Source organism: Bos indicus x Bos taurus, chromosome 22, assembly GCF_003369695.1.
Source record: "Bos indicus x Bos taurus breed Angus x Brahman F1 hybrid chromosome 22, Bos_hybrid_MaternalHap_v2.0, whole genome shotgun sequence".
Classification (NCBI taxonomy): Eukaryota; Metazoa; Chordata; class Mammalia; order Artiodactyla; family Bovidae; genus Bos; species Bos indicus x Bos taurus.
In genome coordinates this window covers 3,435,220-3,453,247 of record NC_040097.1, presented here as the reverse complement: position 1 = coordinate 3,453,247, position 18,028 = coordinate 3,435,220, and the positions used below count along the sequence as shown (strand labels likewise).

The window sequence follows — 18,028 nt, the reverse complement described above, 5'->3', positions numbered from 1 at the left end:
GAAGAGAAGTTATGGAGATGGATGGTGGTGGATGCTGCACAACATTATGAGTGTATTTAATACTACTGACCTGTATACATAAAGTAGTAAATATTATATTTCATATTTTAAAAACAGGAAAAATTAACTCAAAATGGATCAAAGTATTAAATGTAAGAGCTAAAACTATAAATTCTTAGAAGAAAATATAGGTGTAACTCTTTGTGAACTGGGATTAGGTGATAGTTCCCTCAATATGACACCAAAGCATAATCAACAACAACAACAACAAAAACAGATGAAGTGGCCACCATCAAAATTACAGTTTTGTGCTTCAAGGGATATGATTTAGAAAGTGGAAAGACAGTCTATAAAATAGGAGAAACATTTTGCAGGTAGTGTACCTAAGACATGGACATGTACATACAGACTATAAAGAACTATTTATAACAACTTAATACTTTTTTAAAAAAGAGGCAAAGGAGGTGAATGGAAATGTCTCCCAAGAAGATATACAAATGACCAGTAGCATATGAAAGGCTCAACATCATTAGTTACTAAGGAAATTAAATTTAAACCCACAACAAGACATCACTTCACACCCATTTGGATGACTACAATCCAAAAGATGGACAATGGCAAGTGCTGACCAGGATGCAGAGAAACTGGAACTCTAGTGCACTGCTAGAGGGGATACAGAGTGGCAGACCTTCTTTGCAAACAGTCTGGCCAATTCTCAAAGGGGCCATGTGAACCTACAACTGCACTCCTAGGTATATACTCCAGAGAAAGGCAAATATATATCTACAACCATCCTGGACAGAAATGTTCATATCAGCATCATTCATAATCACTCAAAAGTAAAAACAATCGAGTATCTGCTAATTGATGAATGAATAAAGAAAACACGGTGTATGCATGCAATCGAGTACTCTTTGGCAATAAAAAGGACTTCAGACTGGGACATGCTACACCACGGATGAACATGTGCAGCACGCCACAGAAGTCCATGTATTGTATAATTTCATTTACACAACAGTCCAGAGTAGGCAACGCAGAGGGACAGAAGGTGCATCAGTGGTTCTCAGGCACTGGAAGGACGGGGAAGGGGCAATAACGTCTAATAGATAGCCCCCTAACAAAAACAGCAGCTTGGTGCATCTCAGATCCCCAGTGAGAGACTGAACCAGGCCCTCGGCAGTGAAAGTGCGGAGACCTAACCATAGGACAGCCAGGGAATTCAATGGAATTTCTTTTTAAAATGATGAAAATGTTTTAGAATTAGATAGTGGTAATGGCTGTACAACCTTGTGAAACTTACTAAACTGTACACTTGAAAGGGGTGAAATTTATGGGAAGTGAATTATATCTCTTTTATAAATTATAAAATTTATAAATTTTATAAAGCATAGCATGATGAATTATTGGGGTGGTTAGGAAAAACTTTTTCTTTCATAAGCATTAATTTCACCAACAAAAAGTTCACCACAGAAAGACAACAGAATGGGACCGCCCGGTGGCGCAAGTGGACAGGACTCCTCCTGGCACTGCAGGGACCCAGGCTCAGTCCCTGCCCCGGGAAGGCTCCGCACGCTGTGGAGAAACCAGGCCTGTGCGTCACACCTACTGCGCCCCTGCTCTGGAGCCTGGGAGCCACAAGAACCGAGCCCACGCGAGCCAACTCCTGAGGCCCGCGTGCTCTGGGCTCCTGAGCCGCTCACTGAGCCTGTGTGCCTACAGCCTGTGCCTGGCAACTCAAGAAGCCAGTAGAAGCCCATACACAGCTACCAAGAGTAGCCCCACTTGCTGCAACCGGAGAAAGCTTGCCTTCAGCAATGAAGACCTAGCACAGCCCAAAATACATTATTTTAAAAAGACCAAAAAAAAACCACCCCAAACCCAGAATGCAATATTCTCATAGTGATTTTTAGTTGACAAAATGCTTCATATCAATTAGTTTTCTCTTGGTTAAGACAGGAGAGTGTGATGAGGCTTAAACCTTACAGAATGTATCGCCCAGCATCCACCTACACCATCTGTTAGCTCTGTTTATTTCTGATTAAAAAAAGGCTGGCCAGTCACTTTGTCAGTGCACAGGAATTAAATCCGTCTTTAATAATGAACATTTAGAATTCTGGCTGAGTCTATTACTACTCTGTAAGTTAATTCTACCCATTTCAGATCCTTTGAATTCTTAACCGATAGAATAATATGCTGCCTTTCTGACTCACTTTACTCTTCAGAAGTTTTAAAGCAATCAGCACTATTTGAGTACCCATACGCAAGGAATTAGATAAACCTAGGCTCTGAAACACGTACCGTCACCCTGATAAAGTCCCTTAACCCTCTAAACTTCAGTTTCCTCAAATTAAACGTGGACATATTGTTACTACTTTATGGGATTGATGAGAGGGTTAATAAATAATATGCTAAGTATTAATGCTATTTATTTAGTACATAGTTGCTATTAGTAATATCACAAACTTCCTGAAAATGTTTTTCTAAAGCCTGAGTTATAAACAGTGTATAAATATCTTTGTTACACATGATTAATTGTACTGCTGAGACTTTCCTTGAACAGAAATTTCTTTTCTTTTTATAAAAAATATATTAAATTCTACCTCACATTATACACACAGATTAGAAAACAAAGGTGTAGATCTTCATGACCTTGATTACAGGCAATGATTTCTTAGCTATTATACTTAAAGCAAAAGAGAGAAAAGATAAACTCTGTCAAAGTTTAAAACTTTTGTGCTTCAAAGGACAACTATAAAGTAAAAAGTAACCCACAGAATGAGAGAAAATATTTGTAAATCATATCTGATAAGGACTTGTATTTTTATAATATATGGTTAATCAACCCTTACAATTAGATATCAAAAAAAATTTAAAAATGAGCAAATGAACAGCAAAGGAAACTACAAACAAGGTGAAAATCAACCCTCAGAATGGGAGAAAACAATAGCAAAATGAAACAACTGACAAAGGATTAATTTCCAAAATACACAAGCTGCTCATACAACTCAATACAGAAAAACAACCCAATCAAAAAGTGGGAAAAAGACCTACTAAACAGACATTTCTCCAAAGACCACACACAGAGGGCTAACAAACACATGAAAAGATGTTCCACATCACTCATTATTAGAGAAAGGCAAATCAAAACTAGAATGAGGCATCACCTCACACTGGTCAGAATGGCCATCGTCAAAAAGTCTACAAACAGTAAACGCTGGAGAGGGTGTGGAGAAAAGGGAACCCTCTTGTGCTGCTGGTGGGAATATAAACTGATACAGCCACTATGGAAGATGGTATAGATATTCCTTAAAAAACTAGGAGTAACACCACCAGATGACCCAGCAATCCCACTCCTAGGCATATACCCTGAGGAAACCAAAACTGAAAGAGACACATGTATCCGATTGCTCACTGCAACACTATTTACAACAGCTAGAACATGGAAGCAACCTAGATGTCCATCGACAGATGAATGGATATAGAAGCTGTGGTACATATACACAAGGGAATATTACTCAGCCATAAAAAGGAACACATTTGAGTCAGTTCTAATGAGGTGGATGAACCTAGAGCCTATTATACAGAGTGAAGTAAGTCAGAAAGATAAATATTGTATACTAATGTATATATATGGAATCTAGAAAGAAGGTACCAATAAATTTATTTGCAAGGCAGCAATGGAGAAACAGACATACAGAACAGACTTATGGACACAGGAAGAGGGGAAGAGTGGGTGAGACGTATGGAGAGAGAAACATGGAAACTTCCATCACCATATGTGAAATAGATAGCCAATGGGAATTTGCTGTATGTCTCAGGGAACTCAAAGGGGGGCTCTGTATCAACCTAGAGGGGTGGGATGGGGAGGGAGATGGGGGTGGGGGGAGGTTCAAGAGGGAGGGGATATATGTATACCTGTGGCTGATTCATGTTAATATCTGACAGAAAACAATTCTATAAAGCAATTATCCTTCAATTAAAACATAAATACATTTTAAAAAAAGAAAAAATGGGCAAAGGAGCTGAACAAACATTTCTCCAAAGATACACAGATGGCCAACAAGCCCATAAACATTGTTCAACATCATCAGTCATTAGGGAAATGCAAATCAAAACCACATTAAAATATCATTTCATACCCATTAGGATGGTTATAATGAAAAAGAAGGTAAGTGCTGGCAAGGACGTGGAGAAACTGGAACTCTCATATACTACTGTTGGAATATAAAATGGTACACTTTGGGAAACTGTCAGTTCTTCAAGTGGTTAAACACAGAGTTGCCATATGATTCAGCAATTCCACTTCCAGATATATATACCAGAGCAAAGAAAATATATGCCCATGTAAAAATGTGTACATGAATATTCACAGCAGCGTAATTCCTATTCATTCATTGTGTTACACATTTATGAACTGTGAACACAGGTATGTTATACTACAATAAAGACTTTATTTAAAAAAAATAACAGCATTCAAAAAGTATTTCACAGGGACTCAGAGAAGCATTCTAAGTCAGTAGCGCTGACCTTGCCCCTCTGTGGCTGTGTGCTGGGGATGCATGGCAAGCAGAAAGGGCCCTGCCTTTCCTGCACTTGGGGGTGGGGATGGATGGCAATAGGGGAGGAGTGTGGGCTGGGCAGCAAGACTACTTGCAGCTTTCTGAGCCTGCCTGAGCTATAGTATAAACCCCCTCGATTCTAGTTCCTTCACATAAAGGGAGATGCTTCTAAAGCTTCTAATTCCTTTCACATGAGAAGCGCAAAGACCTCCACAAATTTGCTGATGGGGGCAAGCATCATGCTGGTGATGGGCTCCCTGTAGCTCAGTAATAAAGTAAGATTGGGTGAACAGTCTTAAATATCCCTGGGATTCAGAGAAGGATGCCTAACTTTAGAACTGACAGATGAAAGGGAAAAACACTTCAGATCCCTTACCCCTAAGACCTTTAGAGAGGAAGTGTGTTCCAGTGGTACCAGGGGTAGTTTTTAGATATGATTCAGCTTGAAGGCAAAGTGATGTCATGATGGGATCCCTCAGAAATTCTTGCAGCTGTGTGAATTTAAAAGCCTAATACTATGATCAGACATCAAAGCAGGCCATCTATTTTTTTCCCCCAAGCATTCTGTTGAAAATCATTTCGCACAATGATAAAAAGTCCATTTGGGGACTCTCCTGGTGGGACAGTGGTTGAAAGTCCACCCATCAACTCAGGGACATGGTTAGGGTCCCTAATCAAGGAAGATCCCTCATGCCGCAGAGCAACTAAGCCCACGTGCCACAACTACTCTAGAGCCCAGGAGCTGCGACCGCTGAGCCCGCACGCTGCAACTGTTGAAGCCCACGCTCACGCTCCACAACAAGCCGCCAAACGAGCAGCAGCGCAACTGGAGGGTAGCCCCCACTCGCCACCACGCGCGCTTGTGCACAGCCACAAAGACCCAGCACAGGCAAAAGTAAATAAATAACAATTAAAAGAAAAACAACAGTCAATTTCGTAACAAGCCATAAGAACATTAGATACATTTCTGACCAGTGTAAGCATCTCCTTTCCAGCCTCCCTTTTTAGTGCCCAAAGTACGTCGTGGCCCTCCCCCTTAGCCGACTTCTCCCCTCTTGCATCTGCTCCAGCCCATCAGCTCACAGTGACTGTAAACGCCTGGCAACACCCAGGTGTGTTATACCTGGCCAGAGCACTTGCACTTTGCCAGAAAACTGCCAGTCCAAAGGACTCAACTAAACCATGAGCAAGGAGGGTGTGAAAGCACGTTCGGATACAGTTCTTCAGAGTACGGTCTCCGACTTGTGCTTACAGAGTAAATAGGTGGTTCCGTTTCACATCCTTTCTAAAGTGAACCATGGTTACGCAACACACGAATGCTTGTTTCCTGCCTAAAGAGTTCATGAAAGCCTTGCTCCTCTGGACAGCTCCCTCCCTGGACCCGGGGGCTGGTGCCCAAGTCCAGCTCGGGGCTCCCAGAGCAGCTGCATCCAAGCCCTCAGCCCAGGGCCCGCCCAGCAGCTGCTCAGAGGCCCGAAGGGACAGCCTCTGACGCCTCAGGCCAGGCACACACTAGGCCCACAATGACTGGTTAGAGAGGAACAGTTTTTAACTTCAGGAATAAACAACAAGTCATTTTTACAGTCCTTGATCCTGGGACTCTGCCTAGGCTTTTTTTTGTTTTATTCCACTCTTGTATCTATCTGCTAACTAAACATTCTGCAGGTACCCCACAGTGTCTGCCCTGGCAGTTTCTTATATAAATAAACCAAAGCGTACTGGTTCCACCAACACATGTGAATGTATGAGGCTGATGGGAAAAGCACATGGATTTTTGCTCTCGAGTGAGAACCATCTCTCTTTTACCATAACATGACACTGCCTTGCGCGCATTTTTTTGGGGAGTGAGGGGGGGAAATTCTTAGGAAAAAGTTCTGTATTAGGCATTTGCTATGAATATCTAGGTTGAAGAGAATGCCCACAGCAGTCAGCTAATTAAGAAAAAACTAAATTTCTAAATCTACAATGATTCCTCATTTCAATTTTCGGCTACAACATTCCTATGGGTTATGGGTAGTTGGACCATAAAGAAAAGTCACTAACTTTTTATTACTTTATCAATCACCTCCCTATAAAAAATAGAATGGCCACTTCACACCGTCGGGGGGCGGGGCGGGGGGTGGGGGGGGGACGACGACAGATCATGTAGACCCAACATGCAACCAATCTCAATCAGGGGCTTCCAGCTTCTCCTTAACATTCCTAGGAAATGATGAACAAGTAAACAACCGCCTAAGTGGGTAAAGGGTTTCAGGCAGGAGACACCACCAGCCTGACTGAAATGTACCACATCCTGCTTTTATTTTTATTTCGAAGGACCATGAAATAATAAGTACGGTGAAGGGTCAATGGGCAAAGAATTAACCTTAGTGCGGCAGCTTACACCAGAGGGAAGAAGCCGGAGGAGCCTGTTGGTCTTCAAAGTGCACGCCGTCACCTCCTACAAAGGGCTAGAAGCTTCCAGTGTCCATGTTTCTAAAGAACGACATCTCCTGAGGAGTGGCAAAGCCAGCTCTTCTGTATACTAAAGCCTCTCGGTATTATAAATCAGCCTCATTTACGTCAGAACTGATCGACCATTTTAAAATTTTCAAGTTGATAGTATATTTAAAAAGATAAAAGACTACAGCCCTAAATTTAGCACAAATACAAAGATCCAAAATCAGTGAGGACTGCCCCCGATCATACAAAACAAGGAGGTGTGTAAGAGCGGCGGGGTTCACTCTCTGCTCAGAAGCAGATTAACCTGCTGAAAAATAAGAAACAAACAGCTCTTGCCCCACTTGAATCTACCCAGCACGTCCAGATCCAAGTTCCCATGAAGAAGTAACTTGCTAGGCGCTAAGCACAGAACAGACACTAAATCAGCTTCCTTCAAATACACAGCAGGCATCTAACTCCACGGCTATTTCACCAACTGCTCGAAAAACAAGTGCCTGTGAAACACACCGCATCACAAGAAGGCTCCCTCCAGAAACAGACGAAAAGAAAAGGCTGCAAAAATGACTCTTGTTTTTCTGCAGGACACTGCACTTACCATGCCAACGGCTCTCTGCAGCTTTATTTACATTTTTTCTCAGCAACTTCCCCAGCCAGACAGTCCAACCAAAAGAGCCAGGGGTTCATGGGGGGAACTCATGGGCATGTGCTTCAAACTGCCAGTGCAGATTCCATTTGCCAAAACCAGACAGAGCTGTTTAAAGATGCCCTCTCTATGACCCTGCTCTGCTGAAGGTCAAGTGCACGATCACTCTGGGTAACTAAGGAAGCAAAATTGACATGTTCCTGCTGTTTCACCAGCTGCTGAAGCCGTTTGTCTAATAATATGATTAATTGTTTTTAGGGAAGATGCATTTTGCTTTTCAAAGTTCTCCCTTCACCTAGATTGCTGCCTTTGCTACATGCCACCCCTCCAACCCACACCCCAGACCACCTTTCCTGAACAGGGGGCTCAGGAGAATGTTACCATGGGGTGCAACCAACTCAGTTTTAAAACTATAAGGGGTAAAGGGAATCCTTGAAGAACTCGGAAATACCAAGGTCTGCACACAGCATTTTCAACACCGCAGTAGATTAAGTAAAGACACAGGGTCTTTACAAGTTCCTCCTTCCCTGAAAGCAAAAGGCAGCAACATAACCGTCTGCATTACATATGAAAACACCCACAGGAATAACAAGCACTGGGCTAGGCTTCCTACATCCACCCAATATGTAATAGGCACAGGAAGCGCCTCCGATTCTGGTGAGGAAGAAGGTGTAGTCAGAGCAGGTGAGTGACTGTGGAATGGCTTCGAATCTAAGCCTCTCCATTCTCCCCAAGGCCACAGAGGAAAGGGAGCTCCTGGGGTGGGGAGCTAAGAGCACTTGCCTCCGGTTTTAAGCAGAGTGAATGCTGGTCCATCACCAAAACCAAACCAAATACAAGAAAGCCTAGGGCAAGGGCAGGAAGAAGCACATGGATGTTTACTTTTATGTAGGATGGGGGCATGGGATTGAAAGAAGGAACTTTGGAAAAACTAAGTTCACACTGCCATGAATAAAGAATTTCCACACCCCAAGTTTCTATGTGTACTAACTTAAAACAATCTAATTTGAAAGAATATGCCATCCATTTTTCAGATTCTAGCACAAATCTAGGCACCCAATCAAGAGGAAAGATGATTCTCTTAAAAGAGAATCATCTTTCCTCTTGAAAGGAGAGATCAAATTAAAAGTCCTTCCATATCAAGAACTAAAGTTCTAAAAAACTCAGTTCACTAAGTATAGCCAATAAACGACACATTCAAGGAAAGATTACTCCAAGGAAGTAAAAAGCTACAGACTCAACTGTTGAGGTCAACAGGTCTGATCTTCTCATCAAAAATTTTGTTCATGTCCCGTGGACTGGTGATTCTACTTTCAGGAATCCACCCTACATAAACCATCCTAAATACAGAAATAACTCTGACAGTGTGTAATCCTGTATTATTTTTCTAGGGAATATAGGAAATTCCTCTCTCAGGGGTTCAGATAAGGCAGATACTCGCAGATAAAGCAGATACTGCAGGTCTGGGTTCCCTTGGAGGAGGGCCAGGTGTCAATCAGGCTCAGACAACACCGCAGCAGCAGCAGGAGCCCCATGCCTGGCCTCGGTGGTGTGGTGTGCAGTCACAGCATCAGACCAACTCTTCTGTGAGATCTGCGTGTCGTGTCTAGCTGCAGAGCTATTTCTCCAGCCCTCTTGGTAACTCTCTCAAATAAGTTGTCCATCCATCCTCACATATATTTTAACTCAATGCTTTTTGAGAATCTTACTTCTATTTAAATTAAAAATAAACGTAACGTATGATTCGACAACTCCACTCCTGCACATACATCTGGAGAAAACTATGGTTTGAAAGGATACATGCACCCCAGTGCTCACTGCTGTGCTGTTTACAGCAGCCAAGACATGGAGACCACCTAAATGTCCATCAACAGAGGAATGGATAAAGAAGTTGTGGCACATACATCCGACGGAACTGTACTCAGCCATTAAAACAGAATGAAATAAGGCCATTTGCGGCAATATGGAGGGACCTAGAGAGTGTCACACTGAGGGAAGTCAGTCTGACAGAGGAGGAGAAATATCATATGATATTCCTTATATGTGAAATCTAAAAAGAAATGATATAAACGAATGTACTTACAAAATCAGAAAGAGACACACAGACTTAGAAAATGAACTCATGGTTGCCGGAGGGAAGGGATAGTTAAGGACCTCGGGAAGGTCATGTTTACACTGCTGTATTTAAAATGACCACCAACAACAAAAACCTTCTGTATAGCACATGGAGCTCAGCTCAGTGTCATGCGACAGCCTCACCGGGAGGCGAGTTTGGGGAAGATGAACACGTGTGTATGTATGGCTGAGTCCCTTCACTGTCCACCGGAAACTGTCACAACATGGTTAATCGGCTATCCCCCAATACAAAATGTTTTTTGTGTTTAAAAAGTTAAAAATAAAAATGTCCAGAAAATAAATAAATAATCACCGACAGCTGGTTTCTAATGTATTTGCTATTAGATTTCTTGACTGTATGTACTGTCTGACTGTACCCATGGACTGCAGCACACCAGGCCTCCCTGTCCATCACCAACTCCCGGAGCTTGCTCAAACTCATGTCCATTCAGTCAGTGATGCCATCCAACCACCTCATCCTCTGTGGTCCCCTTCTCCTCCCGCCTTCAATCTTGCCCAGCATCAGAGTCTTTTCCAAGGAGTCAGTTCTTCGCATCAGATGACCCAAGTATTGGGAATTTCAGCTTTAGCATCACTCCTTCCAATGAACACCCAGGACTGATCTCCTTTAGGATGGACTGGTTGGATCTCCTTGCAGTCCAAGGGACTCTCAAGAGTCTTTTCCAACACCACAGTTCCAACGCATCAATTCTTTGGTGTTTCTTATGGTCCAACTCTCACATGCATACATGACTACTGCAAAAACTATAGCTTTGACTAGACGGACCTTTGTCGGCAAAGTAACTTCTCTGCTTTTTAATACTGTTGAGGTTTGTTATAGCTTTTCTTCCAAGGAGCAAGCGTCTTTGAATTTCACAGCTGTAGCCACTGACTGATATAGCATGGATATATTTTTTTTATCAGTGTTAATTTATATTACAGAAAAGTCAGAAATGAATGTCCCAAACTAGGAGATGGGTTAGTGAATTATGCTATGCTCCCTTGATACATAATTATGTAGCTACGAAAAATGATGGTCATACATTCCATGTAGCAATCTACAAAAAGAATGATGACCTTTAGTCTGTGAAATTAACATGAAAGTGATCAAAAGATACAAAGTTGTATGCACAGGATGATTACAACTGGATGACACTCAAAAAAGATCAAAAACTACATGTCTGTTCATTTTAAAAAGAAATCTTAACACTGAGTGCTTACTACGTTCCAGTTTTAGACAGGGGGTATTAGGGGGTGGAGAACAACAGCAAATGAGACAAAGTTCCTGCCTTTTTCTGGAAGTTACATTTCATGTGACAGGTAAACAAGTATACATTTGTCAGATGGTGTTAAGCATCACGGAGGAAAATAAAATTGAGGATAGACAATGACAGAGATAGAAGTAGAAGTGGCCATTCTATTTTTTTATAGGGAGGTGATTGATAAAGTAATAAAAAGTTAGTGACTTTTCTTTATGGTCCAACTCTCACATCCATACGTGACTACTGGAAAAACCATAGCTTTGAATAGACGGATGTTTGTCAGCAAATGTGTGTCAAATGTGTCAAAATGAAAGACATACAGTTTTCTTCTTTTTCAAAACTTTCAGAATGTTGTATCACTTTTATAGTAAAAAGAAAAAAGAAAAAAAGGAACAAACTGTTTGCAGGGAACTTCCTGGCAGTCCAGTGGCATTCTCACTGCCAAGAGTCCAGGTTCAGCGCCTGCTTGGGGAACTAAACCCCGTAAGGTAAGCAGTGTGGCCAAAACAACAGAACGACAAAAAACTGTTTCCAAAACAAAGTTACCTTCTACAACCAGCAAATATTGCTAGAATTTAGTACAATGAATCTTATTTTCCATCCAAAGTCTGCAATAACTGTGTTCTTCTTTTCTTCATTTTTAAAAGAAAAGCTTCTACCCATTCAAGAAAGAACAAGGAAAGCTTTTCCATCTTTTTTGGTAAGATGAAATATAAAAACATACTGTACTATAAGATAACTTATGAAAGAAATCAAGGATGACACCAACACGGAGAGACAGACCATGTTCTTGGATTGGAAGCGATCAATATTGTCAAAATGACTAGACTACCCAAAGTCATCTACAGGTTCAATGCAATCCCTATCAAATCACCGGTAGCATTTTTCACATAATTAGACAAAAAAATTTTACAGTTTGTTATTAAACAGAAAAGACTCCAGGTTGCTAAAGTAATCTTGAGAAAGAAAAACAGAGATGGAGGAATCAAGCTTCCTGACTTCAGACTGTATTACAAAGCTACAGTAATCAAATATAGTATGGTACTGGCACAAAAACAGAAATACAGATCAATGGCACAGGAAACAAAGTTCAGAGATAAACCCACTCTCTGGCACCCATGGTCATCTAATCTACGACAGAGGAGGCAAAAAGAAACAATGCAGAAAATACTGTACCTTGCCAATAAGTGATGCTGAGAAAACTGGTCAGCTGCATATAGAAGATGAAATTAGAACATTCTCTAACACCTTACAAAAAAATAAACTCAAAATGGATTACAGACCTAAATGTAAGACCAGACACTGTAGAACTCAGAATCTACCTGTGCAGAAAACTCTCACACGAGTCGCGGCAGGACCTTCTGGATGCTCCTCCTAGAGGAACGAAAATAAAAACAAGATGGGACCTGATTAAACGTAAAAGTTACTGCCCAGCAAAGGAAACCACAGACAAGAAGAAAAGACAACCCACAGAAGGGGACAAAACATGTGCAAACAAAGTGACCAACAAGGGATTATTCTTCAACATATAAAAACAACTCAAGCAGCTCAATATCAAAAACAACTCCATCAAAAAAATGGACACAAGAAATGGACATTTCTTCAAAGAAGACACACAGATGGCCAAAAAGCTCCTGAAAAGATGTTTAATATCACTAATTATTAGAGAAATGTAAATCAAAACTACAATGAGGTGTCACCTGATACCAGTCAGAACAGTCACCATCAAAAAACCTACAAAGAATAGATGCCGGAGAGGACGTGGAGAAAAGGGAACCCTCCTACACTGTTGGCAAGAAGGCAAACCTGTGCGGCCACTATGGAGAACAATATGGAGGTTCCTTAGAAAACTGACAATAGTTACTGTATGACTCAACAATCCCACTCCTAGGTATATATCCAGAATAAAACAAAATTTCAAAAGGTACATGCACCTCAATGTTCACCTCAGCGATATTTACAACAGACAGGACATGGAAGCAACATAAATGTGCATCCACAGCAGAAAGGATAAAGAAGGTGCGGGACACACTGCTGCCGTTCAGTCACTAAGTCTTGTCTGACACTTTTGCAGCCCCATGGATTGCAGACCACCAGGTTCCGCTGTTCATGGGATTTCCCAGACAAGAATACTGGAGTGGGAAGGAATCTTCCTGACCCAGGGATCAAACCTGCATCTCCTGAACTGGCAGGCAGATTCTTTACCATTGAGCCAACAGGAAAGCCCACAATGAACTGGACTGAACTGAAGTCAGTCAAATGTATCACTCACGCTGCTGCTAAGTCGCTTCAGTCGTGTCCAGCTCTGTGCGACCCCACAGACGGCAGCCCACCAGGCTCCCCCGTTCCTGGGATTCTCCAGGCAAGGACACTGGAGTGGGTTGCCATTTCCTTCTCCAATGCCTATGCAGAATCAAGTTTTTTTAAAAAAATGATACAAATGAACTTACCTACAAAACAGAAACAGACTTAGTTATTGAAAACAGACTTACGGTTATTAAGCGGGAAAGTGGAGAGAGGGATAAACCTGGAGATTGGGACCGACACATACACATTATTTACACATAAAAGAGATACAAAATAGGTAACAGTAAGGAGCTGCTGTATAGGTCCTACTCGATACTCTGGAACGACCAATATGGGGGAAAAAATCTATATGTATATATATAGCTGATTCACTTTGCTGTGAAGCAGAACTAACACAGCATTGTACGTCAACTATACTCCAATAAAAAGTTTTAAAAACTGCTGTAAAAAAATACTCCTCAATCTCCTTACCTATTAAAGAACTGCTACTGAAGTTTAACGAGGCTCTGTGTTTCTGTACCTATGATCTAAATGGAATTATCTCAGTGGGCAGCCAGGACCCTGGAAACATCTCACTCTGCCGGCTCCTGTTTGGGTGCCTTTGGGTAAGTCCTGTACTTGTTCTAAGACTGTCTACTTATTTGAGGTTAATATCACTTTCCTCACAGATACTGGGAGGATTAAATGAGGCAATAAATATAAATGCAATGTAGTATAATAAAAAAAACCCCCAGCATTTCTATTACAAGTTTCTTGAGGAAATCAAGTGCAGTGTTAAAACTACAATCCTCAGTAAAATGCTATTTTTCCCTATGTAAGATGTTTAGGATTTTCTGTATTTTATGTTTTGGCAGACAAAAAGGTTTCAAACCCTCCAGTCCTGCGACCAATGAACAAATATGGTCTCCAAAGTCTTTTGAAAGTTTCAGATACTAAACGTATACACCTCAAATGCAGTGAGGTTTTAAGAAAGGAGACATTTTCTGGTATAGATCATCACCGTTCTCTTCTGAGACAGCAGAGGGAATTATTTTGACAAGACGCTTCTCCACACTGCAGCTCTTCTACAAAGACAACACACGTCCTCACCTTCTGATCACCTCTTTTCCTCTTGCACCACTTATTCTAACACTAATCTTATTCCAAATCCCAAAACGCTTCATATTCTTACTACTCTTAAGTCACAGGTTATTTAAGTACATACAACCATCCGAATTCTCCGTTCTATCTTCTGCGACAGCTGCGCCTAAGCACTTACATAATATACTGCCTTCATGATAAACTGCCTTCCTTTTATTTCTGTTGAATATAGTTACTGTACTATATTAATGTTTTTTTTAAAGTTATTTGTATATGAATTGTTGTATTTCCTCTTAACATCATGCTGGTGTAATAAAAGGTTGACTTTAAAATACTGCAATAAACAGAGGGGGCTGAGTTGGAAAGAAATGAAAACCCCAAGGAGGAAGAGTCCCACAGTATGTCCTCAATGAATGCTTGCTGAATTAACAACTGAGCTGATCACTGACCCAGCTACTTTTTGCATATAAGAATGCATGATTAAGAAAAAAAACTTTAAAAAGGAAAAGAATCAACTTGGAAGATAAAATTCCAACCAGGTAGCTTTTTAAAAAATTTGCTTAAGTACAGTTGATTTACAGTGTTAATTTCTGCAACACAGCAGTGATTCGGCTACACATATATGCTCTTTTTCATATTCTTTTCACCACGATTTATCATAGGATACTGGTGTATTTCCCTGTGCTATACCACAGAACCATGTTATTTATGCATCCGACATATAACACTGCACCTTCTAGTCCCAAACTCCCTACCCTCCCCTCCCCTCCCCCGGCAACCGCAGGTCTGTTCTCCATGTCTGAATCTGTTTCAGTTTTGTAGACAAGCTCGTGTCTGTCCTATGTTAGAATTCACATAAAGTAATGGCACCCTGTGTTTCTGACTTATGTCGCTTACTGTGGTCATCTCTAGGGCCATCCAGCTTGCTACAGACGGTGTATTTCACTCTATTTTATGGCTCACATTTCACAGTATACAGGCACCACATCTTTAGCCATTCATCTTCAGTGGGCACTGAGCTCACTTCCATGGCTTGGCTACCGTAAACAGGGTTACTATGAACAGTGAGGTGTATGTATCTTTTCACATTAAAGTTCTGTCTGCCACTTAGATAGCTTTTAATTCAGCAATTCTGCTTCCAGCCTAGAGAAATATACCCACAAGTGAGTCCAGAAGGCAACAAAGACAAAGATGTCTGCTGCAGCACTATTTATGTTTGAGAAACTGTGGAAGCAACTTAAATGTGCTTCTAAGAAGAGGGGCTAAAAAAAAATACAGCTGTAACTTATGTAAACAATATGATAGTAAAAGAATTATGTATATCACTGTTGACAGTTAAAGCAATCTGTAGAAAAATAAATCTATCTAGTCTGATTCCATTTACATTAAATTTAAAAAATCTATATATTTCTAGTTACGTATACACGAACATAAATACTTGGGGAAATGTCTGGAAAGTACCAGACCAAACTGAAAATCAACAAATTTCAAACACCCAGGGCTTCGGGTTCAAGATGGCAGAGTGGGAGGATGTGCGCTCGCCTCCTGCGAGAGCACCACAAGCCCAGCTGGCTGTTGAGCAGCCCCTGACGGGGGGCACTGGAACCCACCAAAAAAGGTGCCCCACATCCAAAGACAAAGAAGAAGCCGCAGCAAAGAAGCAAGGAGGGTGCGAGCATGTTAAAAACCAAATCCCATACCCGCCGGGTGGCCGGCCCACAGACTGGAGAGTGATGATACCAAGGAACTCCTCCCACTGTTGTAGAGGCTCTGAGCCCCACGTCAGGCTTCCCAGCCTGGGGCTCCAAAAAAGGGACTGGGAATCCCCAGGGAATCTGACTCTGAAGGCTACTGGGATTTGATTACAGGACTTACACAGGACTGGGGGAAACAAGACCCAGGGGAAAGGAGCAGTGACCCCACAGGAGACTGAACCAGACCTACCTCCTAGTGTTGGAGGGCCTCCTGTGCAGGCGCGGGTCACAGGGGCTCGCCATGGGGGAGGGAGCACTGGCAGCAGCAGGCGGGGAAGGGGCGCCTTGGTGTGAAGCCCTCTTGGAGGTTGCCACGAACCATACCATAGAGCCCACAGACCCAGGGCTGGGCTGCTTCAGGCTAAACAACTACCACCACCCTTATGGCAGAAAGCGAAGAAGAACTAAAGGGGCTCTTAATGAAAGGGAAAGAGGAGAGCTGGAAACGGCTGGCTTAAAACTCAACATTCAAAAAACTAAGATCATGGCATCCGGTCCCATCACTTCATGGCAAACAGACGGGGAAACAGTGGAAACAGAGACAGCCTTTATTTTCTTGGACTCCAAAATCACTGCAGATGGTGACTGCAGCCATGAAATTAAGACGCTTGCTCCTTGGAAGGAAATCTATGACCAACCTAGACAACATATTCAAAAGCAGAGACATTACTTTGCCGCCAAAGGTCTGTCTAGTCAAGGCTATGGTTTTTCCAGTAGTCATGTATGGATGTGAGAGTTGGGACTATAAAGAAAGCTGAGCACTGAAGAATTGATGCTTTTGAACTGTGGTGTTGGAGAAGACTCTTGAGAGACCCTTGGGTTACAAGGAGATCCAACTAGTCCATCCTAAAGGAGATCAGTCCTGAATATTCATTGGAAGGACTGATGCTGAAGCTGAAACACCAATAGTATGGCCACCTGACACGAAGAACTGACTCACTGGAAAAGACCCTGATGCTGGGAAAGATTGAGGGCAGGAGAAGGGGATGACAGAGAATGAGATGGTTGGACGGCACCACCAACTGGATGGATATGAGTGTGAGCAAGCTCCGGGAGTTGGTGATGGACAGGGAGGCCTGGTGTGCTGCGGAGCGTGGGGTCGCAGAGAGTCGGACACAACTGAGCGACTGAACTGACTGAAGCTACCAACAGGGAGGGGGATGACTCCATCCGTCGGCTGACACAGGATTAAAGCTTCACTGGCACAGCCCTGTCACCAGAGCAGACACAGTGTTCCCCCGTTCCTCCCATCTGGAACTTTACACAAACCCCTCCATCAGAGGGCAGACAGAAGAAGCAAGAAGAACTGCAATCCTACAATGGCTAGAGCAAAAATCACATTACAGAAAGTTAATCAGGATGAAAAAGCAAAAAGTTATGTCCCTGATGAAGGGGCAAGATAAAACCCCAGAAAAACAACCAAATAAAGTGGAGATAGGCAATTTTCCAGAAGAAGAATTCAGAATAATAATAGTGAAGATGATCCAGATCTCAGGAAAACAATAGAGAAGATGCAAGAAATATTTACCAAAAACCTACAAGAACTAACGAACAAACAGATGAATAAAATACTAGAAGAGATCAACAGCAGGATAACCAAGGCAGAAGAGTGGATATATGGCCTGGAGGACAGAGTGGTGGAGATCACTGCAGCAGAACAGAATGCAGAAGAACAAACGAAAGGGGGAAAAAAAGACAGCTGAAGAGAGCTCTGAGACAACATTAAAGGCACCAACATTCGCATTACAGGGATCCCAGAAGGAAGAGGGAGAGAAAGGCCCCGAGAAAATAGTTAAAGAGTTAATAGCTGAAAACTTCCCTAACATGGAAAAAGCAACAGTCAACCAAGTCCAGGAAGTAAGAGAG

General features: G+C 42.0%; 1 protein-coding gene across 6 annotated transcripts in view; it reads right to left on the bottom strand.

Annotated features, from left to right (window-relative positions):
* Nucleotides 1-18,028, bottom strand: part of NR2C2 (nuclear receptor subfamily 2 group C member 2) — a 115,176-nt gene that overhangs the window by 57,530 nt on the left and 39,618 nt on the right. The window contains exon 2 of one of the 6 annotated variants that reach the window (XM_027523495.1): nt 12,344-12,395. The exons of the other annotated variants lie outside the window; for them this stretch is intronic. The gene's annotated coding sequence lies outside the window, so the exon portion shown is untranslated. The remainder of the gene's footprint in view (nt 1-12,343; nt 12,396-18,028) is intronic. 6 annotated transcript variants of the gene reach the window in all.